This window comes from Rattus norvegicus, chromosome 15 (assembly GCF_021556685.1).
Source record: "Rattus norvegicus strain SHRSP/BbbUtx chromosome 15, alternate assembly SHRSP_T2T, whole genome shotgun sequence".
Taxonomy (NCBI): domain Eukaryota; kingdom Metazoa; phylum Chordata; class Mammalia; order Rodentia; family Muridae; genus Rattus; species Rattus norvegicus.
This window is the reverse complement of record NC_141548.1, coordinates 101455885-101474692: the sequence shown is the minus strand read 5'-3', so window position 1 is coordinate 101474692 and position 18808 is coordinate 101455885. Positions and strand designations below refer to the sequence as shown.

The 18808-nt window shown below is 47.5% G+C and overlaps 1 long non-coding RNA gene and 1 other non-coding gene across 2 annotated transcripts; both read right to left on the bottom strand.

Annotated features, from left to right (window-relative positions):
• Positions 1-3139: 3139 nt before the first annotated feature.
• On the bottom strand, positions 3140-3273 carry LOC120097255 (small nucleolar RNA SNORA17). The gene has a single exon (XR_015639214.1). It is a non-coding gene; the product is annotated as a small nucleolar RNA SNORA17 (small nucleolar RNA).
• A 310-nt stretch (positions 3274-3583) lies between these two features.
• LOC120097082 (uncharacterized) lies at positions 3584-7603 on the bottom strand. Its single transcript, XR_015639157.1, has 2 exons — positions 7535-7603; positions 3584-4120 (listed from the first exon to the last, which is right to left on the bottom strand). It is a non-coding gene; the product is annotated as an uncharacterized LOC120097082 (long non-coding RNA).
• Between the last annotated feature and the right edge of the window lie 11205 nt (positions 7604-18808).

The window sequence follows — 18808 nt, the reverse complement described above, 5'->3', positions numbered from 1 at the left end:
CTGTTACCTGTCAGACCATCTTCTGTCATTTGTCTCCTCCCATCCTCTTATTTCTTATGCTGCCTCTGGCCTGTTCTCCACACTCACGAGTCTCCACACTCACGAGACCCAGCCACCCTCCAGCTCATGAGCCACTCTCATCCCTCCCCTCTGCCAAACCATCCCCATACATATGCTATACAGTGAAAAACACCAAACTGCTGGCCTGTGATATGTGTGTGTGTGTGTGTGTGTGTGTGTGTGTGTGTGTGTGTGTTTCCATGTCCATGGAGGCCCAAAGACAGTGTCAATCACCTGTGTTAGAGTTATAGGTAGTTGTGAACCTATAACCAAGACTGGACTTTGGTGTTGGGAAATAAATTCAGGTCCTCTGGAAGATCTGCCAGCACTTTGAACACTGAGGCACCTTTCTAGCCTGAAAGTTGATCTTTTGATTATGCACAGACTTAGATTTTAAAAACTCCTCTTAAGCCCTTTGCTCAAGATACACCACGGGCCCCTGCAATGTCTTAGTGTGGGAAACTGCTTGTTGCACAGGCCTGGCAACTTGAGTTCAATCCCCTAGACCATAACCAATGGGAAAAAAAAAAACAAAATAAGACAGAAAAATCCCCAAACCATCGTAGACACAGTGGCTCACACCTGTAATCTAAACATTCTTCCAGGGAGATGGGAGGTGGAGTCAGACTTGCCTAGGAGATACACAGCACAGCAGCAGAAGCAAGAAGAGACCCTGTGTGAACAATGCCACCTTCCGACTACCATAATACACTACAGCACATGTGCACCTGCCTGCTAAAATTTTAAAAAGTACACAAGTAATATTACATCATCGGCTTCCCTTGAGTCAAGAACTCTGCCTGAGACAGGTGGTCTATGCGTTCCTATAGTCTTCTCTGGAAGTGGGGGGCATGCAGAATCAGAAGTTCATGGTCGCTCTTGGCTACACAGTGAGTTAGAGGTCAGCCTGTCTTTAAAGAAAGACATCTGCCTAGGGGTTTAGCTTGTTGTAGAGAATTTTCCTAGCATGGTAGAGGCCTGGGTTGTATTTCCGGTGCTGTGAGGATAGCAGGAGTCAGATTGAGAAATAGTTAGTTGCTGACTAGGGGTCATGAGGGAAGGAAGAGTGTTGTCTGAATTCCTTCAACTCTCTCTCTCTCTCTCTCTCTCTCTCTCTCTCTCTCTCCCTCCCTCCCTCCCTCCCTCCCCCCTCTCTCTCTTTCTCCCTCTCTCTCTTTCTCAACCTTTTCTTAATTCTTTGTGAATTTCACACCATGCACCCCAGTCCTACTCATCTCCCCCTACCCCCATACCTACTCTCCACCCTTGCAACCTCCTCCCACAACAAAGAAAAAGCTCACCGTGGAAGCTGTAGTGTGTCACAGTGTGCCCCACGGGTATATACCCCTTCGTCCACACGTCTTTGCTTGCAGATGTTCATTGCATGAGTCATTGATCTTGAACAAGGCCTCTGGCTTCCGCTACTCTAGCATTACAGGGCCCTCGCCGGGACTCCCCTCTGATATCCTTTATTGCCTTGTGCCGTGGACCTCTTGTAGTTTGGGATCTGGAGGGCAGGCCCATCCATGCACTGCAGCAGTTCGCTGATGGGGTAGATGCTGGGGTGAGCCAATTCAAAGCCCTGGATCTGAGCCTGAGAGGTCTCTGGCCTGATCAGCCTGCTCTCCCAGACCCACCTCACAGGGCCAAGCTCTCCTGCCTTGCCGTAGCCTTGCCGTAGCCAGCCTGTCCAATGCCACAGACAGCAATGGGCAGAGTCAACTCTCCCTCGAAAATACCCCCAGGACTGGCTCATCTGCAGCCGCTGCAAGCAGAACCAGCTCTGCCCTTCTGCCTGTGATGCGCAGGGCCCACTCCCCTGAGTGTTGGAGCTGGCAAGAGACATGGCCAGCTCTATTCTCATGATCCCAGGGCCAGCTCTCCTGCCTCCCATAGGTGTTGAGGGACGAAAGGGGGGAGAAGGGCGTCTCTCCTTCACCTGCACCATTACAGAGCAGACAAGAGGCTGGGCCGGCTCTCCTATGTTTCAAGGCCAGCTCACGGGCTACCCACACTGGGGCCAGCTCTACTGGGCTGCTCAGGTAAGGTGTAGCTCTTTCCCAATGCTGCAGCTGATGAGAGGCAAGGCCAGCTCTTCTGCTCTCACGAGCCTGGGACCAGCCCTCCTGCCTACCTTAAATGGGAAGGCGTAAGGCAGGGGCCTCTCTCCCTTGCCCTTATCACAGCACAGCCGACAACTGGAGGGCCAGCCTTCCCACACCTCCTCCAGGGTCAGCTCTACTGTGCTGCCCTGGGAGGTGCAGGGCCTGCTGTCCTGAGTACTGCAGCTCATGAGGGACAGGGGCAATTCTCCTGCTCTCATGACCCCAGGGTCTGGACTGCCACCTGTGGCGGGTGGCAAGGGGAGAAGAGGTAGAAGGGTATCTTTCCCTTGTCCACGATGAGTGGCAGAGCCAGCTCTCTCATTCTCATGCCCTCTGGGCTGGCTTACCAGCAACCTGCAGTCAGGGCCAGCTCTACTGTGCTCCCTGGGCAATGTGTGTGGGTCACTCCCCTGAGTACTGCAGCTGGTTAGGGGTGAGGTCAGCTCTCCTGCTGTCAGGCCCCCTGGCCAGCTCTCCCCCACTGTACCCAGGCAAGGGGTGAGGCCAGTTCTGCACAGTTCTCATACATCAACATGTCTTCAGAGGAAAGCCCAGTCCAGGGATGTCCAGACCCTTGGTGGTAACAGATCCCTGATGCCGTGGGACCACAGACCCAGATGTGGCCCCCAGGTTCAGCACAGCTCAGGACCCCACCACGATCCCAGGAGCCATCACTGGCTACTCATATGAGGCTGATCCTCACTACTTCCAACCCTCCAGTTCTGCCTCTCTTCATTGTGCCCACATCCTTCTGTTTCTCTTTCTCGTCTACCTCTCCACCACTTACTTGCTCTTGGTAGTGATGCCTGGGGCCTCTGAGTGTCTGGGGTCCTCTTAGGAGTGGTCTCAGGAGTGCTATACTCCATGTATGCATTATGCCTGCACGGGGCTGGACATGCTCAGATTGTGGCCCCATTGGGTGGTCATCTGTCTCAGGCTTGCTCCCCACCCCTAGAGCCAGTCTGGGTATTCCCATTGCCAGACAGATGGTCCTCCCAGGCTAGCTCCCTGTGCAGTCGCTGAGTGCAGGCACAGCCTCTCTCCTCTCTGCCACCTACTGGCACCCTTGGGACACAGCAGCCACCCCTGCAAGGCCTGTAGGGGCAGCTCCTTCAATTCTCTTAAGGGCACAAGTTCCGAGACGAGGTTTCCTGCTCAGCCGCCACGTAATGCTCCCACTGGGAGGTACGGCTGTGGTACATCTTCATCTGAATATTATTGTAATGTAGTCAGAAGCTACAATTATAGTTTTCCTGTATAGTTATAAACCACACGGACTTGCCAGCTGTGTTTGCACCTTGGCACCGTCATGTCTAAGTGGCTTTCAAAACAAATATAATGGACTCATTACAGACGGAAAATTCAACGGAGTTCTGTAAACGCAACCAGTGTCAGGCTAGATCAATGAGGCAAACGAATCCAAGATTGTACTTGCATTAAAAAAATAATGATAATTAAGAAAACCCTGCCAAGTTGCCATCAATGTTGACAATAAACAATCTGACACATGTACCAGGCACACAGAGGAACCAGGGCGCAGGCTGACTGGAAGTCAATTGTCCAGTAGGTCCTTTGCTTCCTGTTCTCAAGTTGGTCATCTGGCATTGGGAGCGCTGAACCGAGTTGCCTGGGTCTGCTTTTATTTGGGAGGGAGATGCTCAAGCCTTTCTACTTAAAAATAGAAAATAGTAGTTTGAACAGTCTCGTTAGTCAATATGCTGGGTAAGACTTCGATTAGGCCCAGACAGGGGTGAGCTCCACAGTTCTCTCGATGTGTGCTGTTGCCCCATCCACCCTGGATGCACCATGCAGAGTCCCTTTCATGGGCCCTGGTATATTTCTTCCATGTCTCCTCAGCAGGTGAATGGGAGCCAGGGAGACTTGCTGATGCATCACGATAGACCGGCAGCCAGTGCCCGTCCTCAGATCCCAATTAACTATCTTTCCTGATGCTCCTGAGGTGAGAAAACACAAAGCAACACAAGGATTTATTACACTCACAATTTGAAGGCACAGTCTCTAAGGGTGGGTAGGGACATCACAGTAGGAAGAAGAGCTTGAGGGGCAGCTGGCTACACTGTGCCTGCACACACACTGCATCATCTATGCACACACATCTGTGCACACACATCTGTGCACACACACTGCATTATCTGTGCATACACTGCACCTGTGCACACACTGCATCTGTACATACACTGCATCATCTGTGCACACACTGTACCTGTACACACACTGTATCTGTACACACACTGCATCATCTGTGCACGCACCTGTGCATACACCTATACACACACACCTGTGCACACACTGCATCATCTGTGCACACACATCTGTGCACACACAGCATCATCTTTGCACATACTGTGTCTGTACACACACTGCATCATCTGTGCACACATTGCATCATCTGTGCACACACTGCATCATCTGTGCACACACATCTGTGCACACACAGCATCATCTTTGCACACACTGTGTGCACACACTGCATCTGTGCACACACTGCAACATCTGTGCACACACATTTGTGCATACACTGCATCATCTGTGCACACACTGCAACTGCATCTGTGTACATACTGTACCTGTGCACACATTGTACCTGTGCACACTCATCTGTCTCACATTGCGTCTGTGCATACACTGTGTCTGCACACACTGCATTTGTGCACACACAGGGAGATGAATAATGGTGCAGTACTCACTTCCTCCTGGTGTCCAGTGTTGGACCCAGCCTGTGAGAGGGTGCAGTCTACAACAGGTGGGCTTTCCTACTTCAGCTCAGTCTAGAAACTCCCTCAGAGCTATGACCAGAGGCTTGTCTTTTAAACGACTCTAAACCTGTTGAGTTGACAATCAAGTTAACCTTCACAAACGGCCACAGAGCAGAAGTCAGTGGGGCTGACTGAAGGACGCAGTGAGAGACACTCCTGACCCTGCTTTTCTTTATTGTAAAATCCTGCAGGATGTTTGACCACACTGTGAACCCCGAGATCGTGTTATTTAGTGGAAAAACCTGTTTCTAGTTGTGGTGTGCCTCAGCCTTAGCACACGCCTTTAATCCCTCTGGCTGGAGTACAGATACGTCCTTAGTACGCACCTTTAATCCTAAACAATGAAGGTAAAGTTAGTTTGTAGAAGGAAGTAGCCATGTTTAAAAGCGATGTCTAATTGAGTGGCAGACAAAGTGACGAATCAGAGAAAGATGTGACAGAACAGGATATGCCCGACTCTCAGAGAATGGAGAAAAAAGAGAAGTTACTTAAGAGGGAATAAAAAAGAGGAATGCAGTTTTACCAGGAGAGTTTTTACAGAGACAAGTTGGTGAGAGGAGGAGAAAGAATGAGACGGAACCAGAAGGTTAGAACAGATCACCAGAGTGAGTTTGAGGCCAAGCAGAGCAAACAGTCACAGAGGCTGAGAGAGAGGCTGGATTAAATCTGGATTAAATCCTGGAAAGGAGTTTAAATCAGAGCAGCTGAACTGAACCAGCCAGCCAGCGATCAGAAGGAAGTAGGAAGGGGTGAGCTTATTCAACTGTAGATCTCAGATGCTGATAACACCCTAGGCCCATGTTAGCTTGTATGGAGGCCAGAAGCTTGCAGGACTAGGCCGGGGCTAGCAGACAGAGGCAGTGAGCTTCCAAGACAATACCGTCAGGAGAACAAAGGCTGCACTTACAGTGAGATATTGCACACAGGTAGAGGAGTATCTGAGACGTAACGTCCAGTGCTGCCATGTGTGGATGTCATGCTCCGTAACAGAGTTCCAGAGTCACTCTGAAGGCCGCTTTCCTCTAACCTCCATTACTGCCCTCCCATTTCTGTTTGCATATGACTTCCAAATTGCTAAACAAAACAAACTGAAATGCAAGCTGTCCGAACAGATTATCCTGAAAAGTTCTATCCTGGAGCCCCATATGGTGGGAGAACATAACAGACTCCCCACAAGTTGTCCCCTGACCTCAACATGCACACCAGGGAACACGTACCCACCCGTGTATGCATGCAAAATAAAGAATACGATAACATTCTTTTAAAACTTAAAACAATTTGTTGGCATGTAAGTGCCATAAGCTGGGCTCATTTAATGCATGCGAATTGGTAATTTTGAGGATACTCTTGAATGCACATCACGATCCAGGCCCCCAGTGAATCCATCTCCTGCCCTGGGTTTCTCCCATGCACCATTGTTATTCCGGTAAGATCGCTGACATGATCGCTGACACGTGATCTGCCCTCTCAGCAAAGCTGCATTACGTAATCCAGTACCGTTAACTGTACGCCCTGGGCGGAGCCCGGCTTTCCTGAATTTACTCAGCATCTTGCATAATTCAGACTTTGTATCCTTTGACCCCGCACCTCCAAATGACTTCTTCTTGTAGACACGAGGTCTCCCTTTAAACATTTTAAAGTATGGAACTGACACAACTTTTTCTTTTTCTTTTCTCCCAATGCATTCTAGAATACTTTTCCACGACCTTTTATCATGACTGGTTGAGGTTTCGTCGGTTCCGACCCAGCAAGGTTCTTCCAGAACCGTGGGCCACGTCTACAACCTTGGGCCATGCCTACAACTCCTAGTAGAAGTGGCGAGAACTGCGGTATGCGTTGGTGCAGGCCTCCCTAGCTTCTCTTGAGAGATGTTCTGACTTCAGGAAGTTAAACATCACTGGAAGTAAAGGCTCTACTAGATAACATCTACTAGAGCCTTCCCTGGTGATACCTATCTCCAGAGTGCCTGCTCCGGCAACTTTACGAGTTAATGTGAATGCCAATGATTGCCACCTAAGACTCTAGATGACCTCATACCTATAGTAACACAAAGCTCAGTCTAGATCTTAAAACATGATAATATTCTCTGTGGGGATGAGCTGCCATTGGACATTCAAGGACTCACTGGCCAGTAAGTGCTGGCAAATCTCAGTTCCAATTTCAGGGGGTGACCCCATTTCTAAAGCCAAGGTGGGGGTGACAGAGACAGAGAAACAAAGACTTCTGACCTCCATATACTCATGAACAGGGGTACGCCAAATACACACACACCCACACACACACACACACGCGCACGAACACACATGCACACACACACACACACACACACACACACACACACACACACACACACACACACACACACACACACACACACTGCCAGGTACTACACTGGAGATACCGCTGCTCAGGTGCTCAGGTATTTAAGTTAGGCCCGGGTTCTTCCTCCCAGCACCATGCTCGCAGAAATAAGACTCAGACTAAAAATATACTACAAATACCTTGGACATATAGCTAGGCTCTTCTCTGACTAGACCATAACTTCAAATATCTCATTTATTCCAGCCTACATTCCGCCACGTGGCTGGTTACCTATTCTCAGGTTCCAGGCATCGGACTTGTCACGCCTTCCTGGCGAATCTCCCCACTTCCTTCTCTCCCAGAATTCTTTCTCCTCCTGATGCCCCGCCTTCTAGTTCCTGCCTAAGCCATAGGCCAGAGGCTTTTTAATTGACAGGTGATGCATCCATACAACACACAGATGTTCTCCCTACACCCAGTGCTTGTCTAGCACACACAAAGCCCTGCATTCTTAGCACTGCCTGGAATGAAGCCTAATAGTGTGCACCTGTATTTCAAGAGCTTGAGGGGTGGCAGCAGGAGGGTTGGGAGTTCCCTGTCATCCTCTGCTACTTATGTGGGCTGTGGGACTCTGCATCTGCTCCCGCCAGTGCCTGGATGAAGTCTCTGGTCTCGTCGATGATTCTGCTAGACCCTGGTCCCAGAAGATGCTGCAGGCAGGACACGCCTTGACTGCCTTTAGCGAAGGGCTGTGACCTGGAGCTGTGAGTGAAAACCATATGCTGCTTCTGGCCAGGGAGGTTTTTGTTGTTGTTGTTGTGGTTTTGGGTTTTTTAACTTTTAATTTTTAACTGAAAAAAAATGTGGATTTTTTTTCATATAATACATTATGATTATGGCTTCCTTCACCAGCTCCTTCCAGATTCTTCCCATTCAAAGCCACACCCCTTCTTGTTCTCTCTCATTAGACAACAGTCATCTAAGAAAATAATAATAAATACAATATATTACAATAAAAGCAGAGGAAGTTGAACCAAAGGTCAGAGCCACAAAAAGCACAAGGTTTCGAAATGAAATTGTTTCTGTAATGAGAGGCACAGAGAAGTTCCTTCTTCTCTGTCCACCCACACACAGCTAGGAACGGCCTTATGAAGATTCCCCAAGACACTGATTGGCCGACTGCTCTTTGCACGATCCCTGCTGGCTCCTTGATCTAAGTTTCTAGGCTCCCAGAGCTTCTAGTGCACTTTTGTTGAAGCTGTTTAGCCAGTGGCGTCTGTTAGGGTAGCCCAAACTGCAAACGGGGCCATAAGACCCAGGCTTACCCCTCTGGCTTCATTCCAACCAAGCTGTTGCCCCTAAGCCCCCCTGGATAGAAATTCTGGCACCCTACAACCGGACTGTCATCTGTTGTTTGCCTGTGTTACCTGACGCAGTGGTAGCTCTGAGGTGAGCCATTCCAGGATCATGGAGCAGAAAAACACAGACCAAAAGTTGACTGGCTTAGAAGAGGGTCCACAGGGCATAGACAAGGGACATAGGGCCTGAATCCTGAACCACCCAAAGATAATCTGTCCTGATTCTCTCAGCCACGTCAGCCCTGAAGTTTGCATTAATGTGAGACTGAAGTTTGGTCAGATACGGCAGGTGTCTACACAACAGAGGTGCCTACTGGAAAGTCCCAAGCTTTTCCGGGTCCAGAAGCAGATGCCCTGGTGTCAGTAAGGTGTGCAGTTAGCTTGAAAGGAGGGCGGTGTCTTGGCATTGCCACACTCTCATGCATGGTAGAGCACTGTTAATTCCTCTTTATAGCTCCAGTTTTTTTAAACTTCTGAAAATGTATTATATTTATTTATTGAGGTGTGTGTGTGTGTGTGTGTGTGTGTGTGTGTGTGTAGGTCAGAGGATAACTTGTAGGACCTGAGTCTTCCCTTCCACGATGTGGGTCCCAGAAATTGAACTCTTGCTGTCAGGCTCGGTGGCAAACGCCTTTACTCACCAGCCATCTCTCTGGCCCCAGCATTCTTTATTCTAATTATTCCAGCAGGGCTTACAGAAGGTTCACTTGTTAATTAACTGTGCCGAGCACACCCTCTTAGTTTTACTTGTATTTCATAACTTGGTTACCGGAAAAACAAAGCACCTTACCATTGTTCCAGAATCATCCAGATAAGACACCTGCTTTGACCGCACAGGAATCATGGAGCACTGGTGGATTTGTTAATAAGGGTTAGCAAATGTGTAGCAGGCGTTGGGTGTGACTTTCCCACTCACGGTTCAGGGGAAAGCAACTTTCAAACGTTGTGCATTTGCGGAAAGTGGTGCTGTCGTGGTACACCGTGCATGATCACACACGGTACCTTTGCATGAGGTCAGAATAGGTCAACTTCGGCCATCCATTCCCCCACTCCTCTTACTTTTAGCCTGAGTGTGTCTGACTCCTACCATAAGTCAGGCCTCTTGTAGCCTTTCCTAGGTGTGTGGGTGAGGAGAGCGAGGGACCCCAGTCACCTTGGAACTTCGCCTCTGGACGGTCAACACATCCTGTCCGCTCTTGCAGTTGCGTAACTCTACCAGTAGGTGGCGGCCCCACACCAATGAGACACTCGCTACTGTTTGAAGGCTACCAGCTCTGCTCCGAAAGGTCAGAAGGGAGGTGACCTGAGACTACAACTGTACCAATGATAAATGGCGGAGGTAAATGGAGGCAGAAAGCCAGAGCGGAGGCTAAAAAGGCTGATTACTAACTTCCGATCTCAGATCTTCCAATCCTCTAGCTTCCCGAGACCAGGTTGTTTAGCTTTAATTTCCTTTCTGAGAAAGACAGCCATGAGTCACTTGGTGGAAGTAAGTGTGTTACTGAGCACCAAGTACAGCAGCACTACACAGCCACTAAGCGCACAGTACTCCGGAGGAACTGAAACGCTGTAGAAACCTAATATTCTGTTGTTGAGAGGTGATTGCAAATTGGGCGTTCTACCTGGGCGTTCTTTTAACTCGGGTTTCTCTAATCCTTGTTGTTGGGGGAGGTGTTTGTGCACCGTACAGTCACGTGCTGATTTCTGGTTAACGTCGGGCCCTTGGTATTGTCATTATGGTGCTTTTCCTGACTCAGTGTCTCCCTCATCTTCTGATTGGTCAGTAATGAGCTGTTCCCCTTATATCTGGGCTGGAGAGGGTAAGAGAGACTCCTGTGCCCTGAGAGAGAAGGCAGAGAGTCTCAGATGAGGGAAGCCCAGACCAGCATAGTCTGGTTTGAGTATCAGAATCTGCCCAGCTTAGTCCCTGAAGCTCTTAATAAATATACCAGGTTGCTATGCCGTTATTCAAAGCAAGGGCAGGCAGAGAAAAGCCACACTTTTACATTTGGCACCCAATTAATTCTTGCTTCACAGAAAAGCCCCTTACATCGAGTGTTTTGTAGAAAGGGCACCTGGCATTTCACCGATGACTTAATGACTTCCACAGAGCCCATTCACGAAAACCTCCAGGTCTCTGTACGCATGGGCTGTCCTAGGGTTAGGAATATTGAATGCAAAAATGTTGTCAGGATGACATATGAGGTTATATCCTAAAGACAGGGGTTTCCCCCGCGCACAGCCCACAGCCAGCGAGCATGGCTCCCAGTGGTGCTTCAGCACGGAGAACAGAAAGGAGCTTGAGAACAGCTGCTCCATTGGCCTGGGCTCCATGGCAGGTTGTCAGTCTAGTAACAGATTGATCATGAAGAAGAGGGAGGCCAAGGAGAAACCACCCTGGACATGACACTTCACTCCCTTATAAATATTCATAAACACACAGAAGCAGCAGGCTTCGCATCAAGGACCATTGACAGATCATCCTTAACCTTTTAAAGGCAATTTAAAGCTACTCTAGGCTACCACAGGCATTGAACCGTGTTGTAGGCTGTGACCGTGCTCAGCCTGCTCTCTTACAAAATGCAGGAGCACCAGCCTAGGGATGGCGCCACCCACAGTGGGCGGGGCCTTCTCCCATCAATCTCTAACTAAGAAAGTGCTCTACAGGTTTGCCCACAGCACGGTCTTATGGGTGACATTTTCTTTCTTTCTTTCTTTCTTTCTTTCCTTTTTTTTTTTTTTTTTTTACTTTTTCTATTTTTCAGAGCTGGGGACCGAACCCAGGGCCTTGCGCTTGCTAGGCAAGCGCTCTACCACTGAGCTAAATCCCCAACCCCAACATTTTCATAACTGAGATTTTCTTTTCACAGATGCCTTTAGGTTGTATCAATGTGACATAGGCTATCCAGCACAGCATGTCTGGCTATCTAGAAGGGACACTTACTGACAGGAGGCACAAAGGAAGGGGTGCATCTGAGGAATGCATGGCTGGGAGGTCTGTTACTGCATGGTCACAGGGTACTTACCCAAGCCTCCTCCACAGACACAATTATGGGATAACCTATGGCTTCTAGATCAAAAAACCAACAACATGCTATTATAATGAACACTGTAGGACATTATAATATAGAATTTGCAGGGTTTTTTCCTTTTTGTATTTTTTCTCCTTTTTTTCTTTATTAACTTGAGTATTTCTTATTTACATTTCGAGTGTTAATACCTTTCCCAGTTTCCAGGCAAATATCCCCCTCTCCTTCTATATGGGTGTTCTCCCCCGTCCTCCCCCCATTACCACCCTCTCTCCAACAATCACGTTCACTGGGGGTTCAGTCTTAGCAGGACCAAGGGCTTCCCCTTCCACTGGTGCTCTTACTAGGCTGTTCATTGCTACCTATGAGGTTGGCACCCGGGGTCAGTCCATGTATAGTCTTTGGGAAGTGGCTTAGTCCCTGGAAGCTCTGGTTGGTTGGCATTGTTGTTCATATGGGGTCTCGAGCACCTTCAAGCTCTTCCAGTTCTTTCTCTGATTCCTTCAATGGGGGTCCTGTTCTCAGTTCAGTGGTTTGCTGCTGGCATTCACCTATGTATTTGCTGTATTCTGGCTGTGTTTCTCAGGAGCGATCTACATCTGGCTCCTGTTGGCCTGCACTTCTTTCCTTCATCCATCTTGTCTAATTGGGTGGCTGTATATGCATGGGCCACATGTGGGGCAGGCTCTGAATGGGTGTTCCTTCTGCCTCTGTTCTAAACTTTCCCTCCCTATTCCCTGCCAAGGGTATTCTGTTCCCCTTTTGAAGAAGGAGTGAAGCATTCAAATTTGCAGTTTTTAATTCCACTTATTTGTGTGTTCACATGTGTGCAGGAGCATGCATGATGAGTCTCACATGTGGAGGTCAGAGGACAGCCTGTGGGAGTCAGTTCTTTCCTTCCCTCCCACTGTGGGCTCCAGGTGTCAAACCTAAGCCCAAAGGCTGGCACAATAAATATCTTTACCTGCTGAGCCATCTCACTGGCTCTGTAACATAGTGTTTAGTATTCATATATCCAGACACATCAAAACGAAAGGTTCTAAAAGTAGGAAGTGAAGGGGTTTTTTAGGCTCTGTTACGATTGGGTCGGCAACCCATACTGTTAGTTACCTGGTCCATCCTTGACTGAACCATCACTAGGGCTGTGTGCTTAACCTAGCAAAGCGAGGTCTCTGGGCAAGCTTCAAAGAAGTGGGTTGTGGCTCTGCCAAAGGGAGAGCTAGCTTGGTGCGGATTGGTCTTGAATTATCGGAGTTAAGTCAGAAAGAGCTAGTGAAGATAATTTTTAAAGGCTTTCTGAGAAAACAAGAAGTGTAAGTCCAAAGGGTATGCACATTGTTATCATCTGTAAGAGGAGAAGCTACTCATCTTCGTGCTAGTGGAAGCGATTTTGGTAAAAGAATTTGATGACTCAAGAGGAAGAGATCAGGGTGGGGGTGGGGCAACTCTGGAGGTTGTAGGTTATAGGGCAAGAAGAGGGGATCGGATTCCCTGGAGCTGGAGTGTGTGAGCCACCTGATGTGGGTGCTGGGAGCTGAACTCTGGTCCTCTGGGAGAGCGGGAAGCATCAGAACAGTTATATCTCCAGTGCCACAAACATACCTTTGTAGTGACCATTTCCCTTCCTCCCAACTTGTAAGAACAAACACATTTTTATTAGATCTCTCTGCTGTTATCACGAATCTCTGAAAGAGGGATGGGAGGAAAAGGCTCAGGGAAGTGTGGAGGGAGAGTGTAAAAACCTTTGGAGGAGACAGTAAGTGGCCGATAAGCACAGAGGACTCTTAACCTTGTTCATCTCCAGGAGACGCTCCCTCACAATGGCTGCTTTGCTGAATGCTGCCGAGGAGAAACTGCAACATTGCCCAGTGTCAGTGGGAATGTATCCTGGTGCAGCTGCTGTGGGAAAGATCATAAGGCTCCTCAAAACATTAGACATACAGGCCAGGGGCGGGACTAGCCGGTAGAGTGCTGGTTTAGCCCCCACACAAAGCCCTGAGTTCCAGCCCCTGTATCACGTGCACCAGATGTTGTGCACACTGTGACACAAGGAACTGGGAGATGGATGACGGAGGATTCCAAGTAGAATTAGGTCCTCCTTAGATGCACAGTGAGTCAAGGCCAGTCTGCACTACACGAGACATTGTTGCAAAACAAAAACCAAACAACAAAGAAGAAAAAAAACCAAAAAAAAACAAAGCAAAGTAAAACCGCACAAAATTTACACCTAGAACCACCACACCAGTGAGCTGTCTTACTTATGGATGTGGTTATGGTTTGTATATGAAGTGGACCTGTGGACTCATGTGTTGGGTCCTCAGCTGATGGCTGCAACCTCCATCAACGCTGACCAAGTCTTAGTGGGAGGTGACAGGTCTTTGTAGGCACCTGTGAAAGGCGCATCCTGTCCTTAACCACTGTCTGGTTCTAAGTCACCATGAAGTGACAAGATTTTCACCATGCCCTTCTGCTACAGGAGTAGGGCAGTGGAGATGGCTCGTCGTGGCTGAAATCCCAAACATCACAAGGTAAATCTTTCCCCGTGTAACGAACATTTTAACTAAGTACATTGTCACCGTGACAGGAAAGGTGTATATTACACACACATATCAAAAATGGATGAAAAAAACGGGATCCTAAAGGAGAACAGTTGCCATGTGTCTTGGCTCCTCTAAGGAGGAGGAGGAGGGTCTTGATTTCAGGAGTTTGGGGCCAAACTGGGTCACATAAGGAGGAACTTATCCTCATTTCAAAGAGGAAAGAGAAAAGCTTCACTTGGGGGGCGTGGTTTCACAAGAGTCCGCGCATGCGTTCTTCTTATTGCTGTTTTGGGCCCCTGTGGAGGAAGAAGCAACTGATGGAGACAGCTACCCACCTCGCAGTATCAGGGAAGGACACAGACAGGAGAAGGGCTAAATGTGTCAGTGACCATAACCGCGGTAACCGCTCGTCCCCCACCAGGCTCCCCCCACAACAGCTTTCATCCGTTACCACGCAGGCCCTTGCGTGATCCTTATCTAAACTGTGACATTAGTTTGTTCATTGCAGCATTAGTGATGTTAACCAAAGGAGACAGCAATGTAAATGCCATTGAAAGATAAACGGGTTCTTTAAAAGCATTTATATTGCCGGTTGTGGTGGCGCACGCCGGTAGGATTTGTTGAAGGAGGCAGAGGCAGGAAAAGCATTTATATTCATACAATGGAGTGTTATTTGTCCCTAAGAAGGGCGCCCAGTCCTATGTTTCGTGGATATTAAACCAGTCACAAAAAGATAAAAGTTGTACGTCTCCACTTCCAAAAGAAGTCAGGCTTAGAGACAAGGCCTAACAACGGCTGTTAGACACCAGAGGATGGAGGGAAGCGGGAATAGAGTTTCAGTCCTGCAAACTGAAAACATTCTAGGGATGCATTGTACCACATTATGCTTGTAATGAACAATGTTGGGGGATGGTGACTCCATGTAGGGTTGTGTAATTGAATGTGAGGGTCACGTGGTGGGTATGAAAATTTGACAAGAGTCAAAGGCTTCAGTCATGCAATAATCAAAAGTTAATCCCAAATCAAGCATGTTGTGAATCTGAGGTATTTCTGGCAAACTTCACTTCTGTTACATCATGGGGCTTCCGCGCAGCCTCAGTTCTGAATACATACTTTGTCCTGTACATGTCACCACGTCAGCCACGTGATGCCAACAAGGCTACCTGAAACACCTTGGCTCACATCTAACACTGCTCTGTGCTATGAAGCTCAGTATTTTTTTTTACTATACTAAGCTTTCTTCTCCTACAGAAACATAATGGTTTAATTATGGAAAGCAAAGACAGGTAATGTACCCCAATCATCAGCCTTAACACATAAGTATCAGGCATTATTATCTGTGGACTGTGTCAGGACCTTTGATTTTAATTGCTGAGTTGCTAAATTGGGTTTAATGAAAAATTTGTTAAATAAAATCATCAATTCATTTTGGGATTAAGACAGAACTTCCAATCTGCCAGTTTGTACTATGCATTTTTTGAGACTTGCCATTCCAGCATTAACAATTATAATAAAAATATCGACCAATTCTTAAAAAAAAAATTACTGAAGATGCCCTAGGTTTGATGGTAGCAAATATTGACCCAATACTTAAATCTTTGATAGAAATAGTAACCATACTCATCTTGTTGTCTTATTAGTATACAAACTTGCTTTAATCTTTAGTAAATGCTAAAATTGTATGTATAAAAAAGAGGGCATTGTTTTAAAATAATCTTCTAGGGCCAGGGATTAGTTCAGTTGGCAGAGTACTTGTCTGGCCTGCACAATCTGCAGCCCCACAGGAACTGGGTGTGGGGACGTATGCCTGCAAACTCAGTACTGGGGAGGTAGAGGTAAGAGGGTCAGAAATTTAAGGTCATCCTTCAAGTTCGAGGCAAGTCTGATCTTCATGAGACCTGGACAGAAAAAAGCAAAGCCTTATGATCTATCTTCAGCAACTATTGGGTCCATTTACTTTATATACCTACGTGTCCAGAGTCTCGTAGGGATTTCTCCCATGATAACGGGTCACAAGAAGAAAACTGTTAAGAAGCAATGCCCTACGATACAATAAAAAGAAGATAAATTTATATTATGCATTATATTATTCCATAATAATCTAAAAATTATTAGATGGCTCATGATATAATTTAGGTAAACTGGGTGACAGTACTCTATATGGAATAAATCAGACATGAAAAGGAATGGTGGGCTGAGAGATTCAGAATGTGAATGCTGAAGTATTCTGGAGATCGCTGGCGCTAGTAGTCAGGGCACACCACTGTGAGTGTCCTTAACGCCACTCAAACAGACACTTAGACCTGGGCAAAGGGAGTTTTGTATATTTGTATTAACTACTTGCCTCATTTCTGTGATAAAATAACTTGGCAAATATAACTTTAGAAAGATTTATTTACTTTGGCTGTGATTTGCAGCTTAAAGCTCATCGTGGGGAGAACCCCTGTTGCCAGGAGTGGGTATCTGGTTACATTGTATCCACAGACTTGAAGCAGAGAGCAGTGAAAGAGGTAGTCAGCACTCTCTCCCCTTTCTCTTCAGTCTAGTATTTAAGGGGGTTCTCCTACCTCAATGAACCTAATTCTCCTAGATTATCCCTCACAAGAATGCCCGGAGCCTGGCGAAACTAGACATTCCCAGAGACTGGTCTCTCTAGTAAGATGTTAACAACCTGACAATTAGTGCTAACTATGCCAATAATTTACCACGATTGTTTATAAGAAAAGAGAAACTCAATGTGTAGAAACACTCCTTAAAAAAAATCTCTAGATCAACTGAGAAAACATGAAAAAGAAGGAAGAAAGCAAGGTATGGCTCCTCCCCTTCTGAATTAGTTCCTTTTCTGTTGCTGTGATACAAAAACCTTGATCAAAAGCAACTTAAGGAAGAAAGGGTTTATTTTGGCTCAGATTCCAGAGCAAGAGTGAGTGTAGGGTAAAAAAAACTGAGCTCACTTCCAGGTTGTGGAGCTACCCATCCCTGGGCTCAAAATCCCACCAGTCCCTTGGCTCAAAATCCCACCAGTCCCTGGGCTCAAAATCCCACCAGTCCCTGGGCTCAAAATCCCACCAGTCCCTGGGCTCAAAATCCCACCAGTCCCTGGGCTCAAAATCCCACCAATCCCTGGGCTTGCCCTAAACTCACAGCTTGAAACCCCTCCAGTCCTCACCCTGGAAATCTCCCTGGAAAATCCCACCCCCAAGAAACTTTATATCAGGTATTCTCAACCTGTGGGTCACAACCCCTTAGAAGGCGGGGCCTCCAATGGCCCTGTCACAGGGGTGGTGCATCAGATATCCTACATATCAGATATTTACATTACAGTTAGTAACAGCAGCAAAATTAGTTATGAAATAGCAATGAAAGTAATTTTACGGTAGGGGGTCACCAGGACATGAGGAGGAACTGTATTAAGGGTTGCAGCATCAGGACGGTTGAGAACCACTGCCCTATACAAAGTCGGCTTCCCGTTCAGTTCCTCCATGTTTCGTCCTTTTGTGTCTTCCCCAATAGATCTCTTGTGTGAGGTTTCTTGTGCGGTGTGACTTCGTGGGATTCCTGGATTCCTGATTGCCAGGATGTTCTTCTCTTCAGAGCTGCAACACTTAACAGTTACAAATGCATCTGTGTTCTCTTGCGGGAGAGCTTGCCCGTTGGCAGCACAAAGGGCAGGTAGCTAAGAGGTAGTGTAGTTAATAAGTCATTCTGTTTAGCAGAGCCTCTGTTCCATGAAGAGAGAAGGTCTTAATTTCAGCGATATACTCAGAACATGGAAAGGGTAGAATTAGTTTAAAACTGCTCTGGCTTTTGGGCAGACTGGCTCCGGAGAGTTTGGTGAAGCACAGGGGCACGTCTTTGGGGTGGAAGTCCTCACAGTGGGGCTGCCCAGGGAAGAAGAACAAATGGACTAAGAGTCACAAGAACCTATTGAATACGTTCATGCAGGTGCAACAAAATGTCCCCCAGATCTGGACTGGAGAAACGGACTCTCCCTTCAGCCCTTGGCAGTGGCTGCACTTCCGTCTGGTCTGAATCTTTATGTAGACATTTATGACGCTCCTTTTTCCATAAATGGCCAGCAAGGTCCCTATTTATTCACTGTACCGTGAAATGCCACGTGCATGCAATCAGTAGGCATGGCGATATTGGTGTGGAGTCACGGCCAAGAAGAAGATGATTAAAGATTCTGGAGGAGAATGCCTCAGTCTCTCTCTTCCCCATCCACCCCAACTCAGTGTTTCTATTTCTACCCTTTCCTTCAGATGCGTTCCCCGGAGCCTCCCTAACTGACAGCCAGTTGTTCTTAGAGAAACTACCACTCACATCCAAGGACACACCCAGATTCGAACGGCGACACCCACAAGTGCAGGTGGCAGCAGGGAAAGCAGAAATAACGAGGATACAGGTCATCCAGCAGAGAGACAGGTTTGATGCTCTTCTCTGGTTGTAAACTTGAGAGACAGATGAGCTTAGAACGTGATTCAAAGACAAACGGCGTTACAGATGCCCAGAACCGGGAACCCCGCAGTGTGACAGGTAGTATTGGGTACTGAACAAGGTAGGTGACTTTAAAGTCACATGTTCAGGTGCCTTCCAAACATCCTTTTATCCACCACCCTCTCTCCCCGATGATAAGGA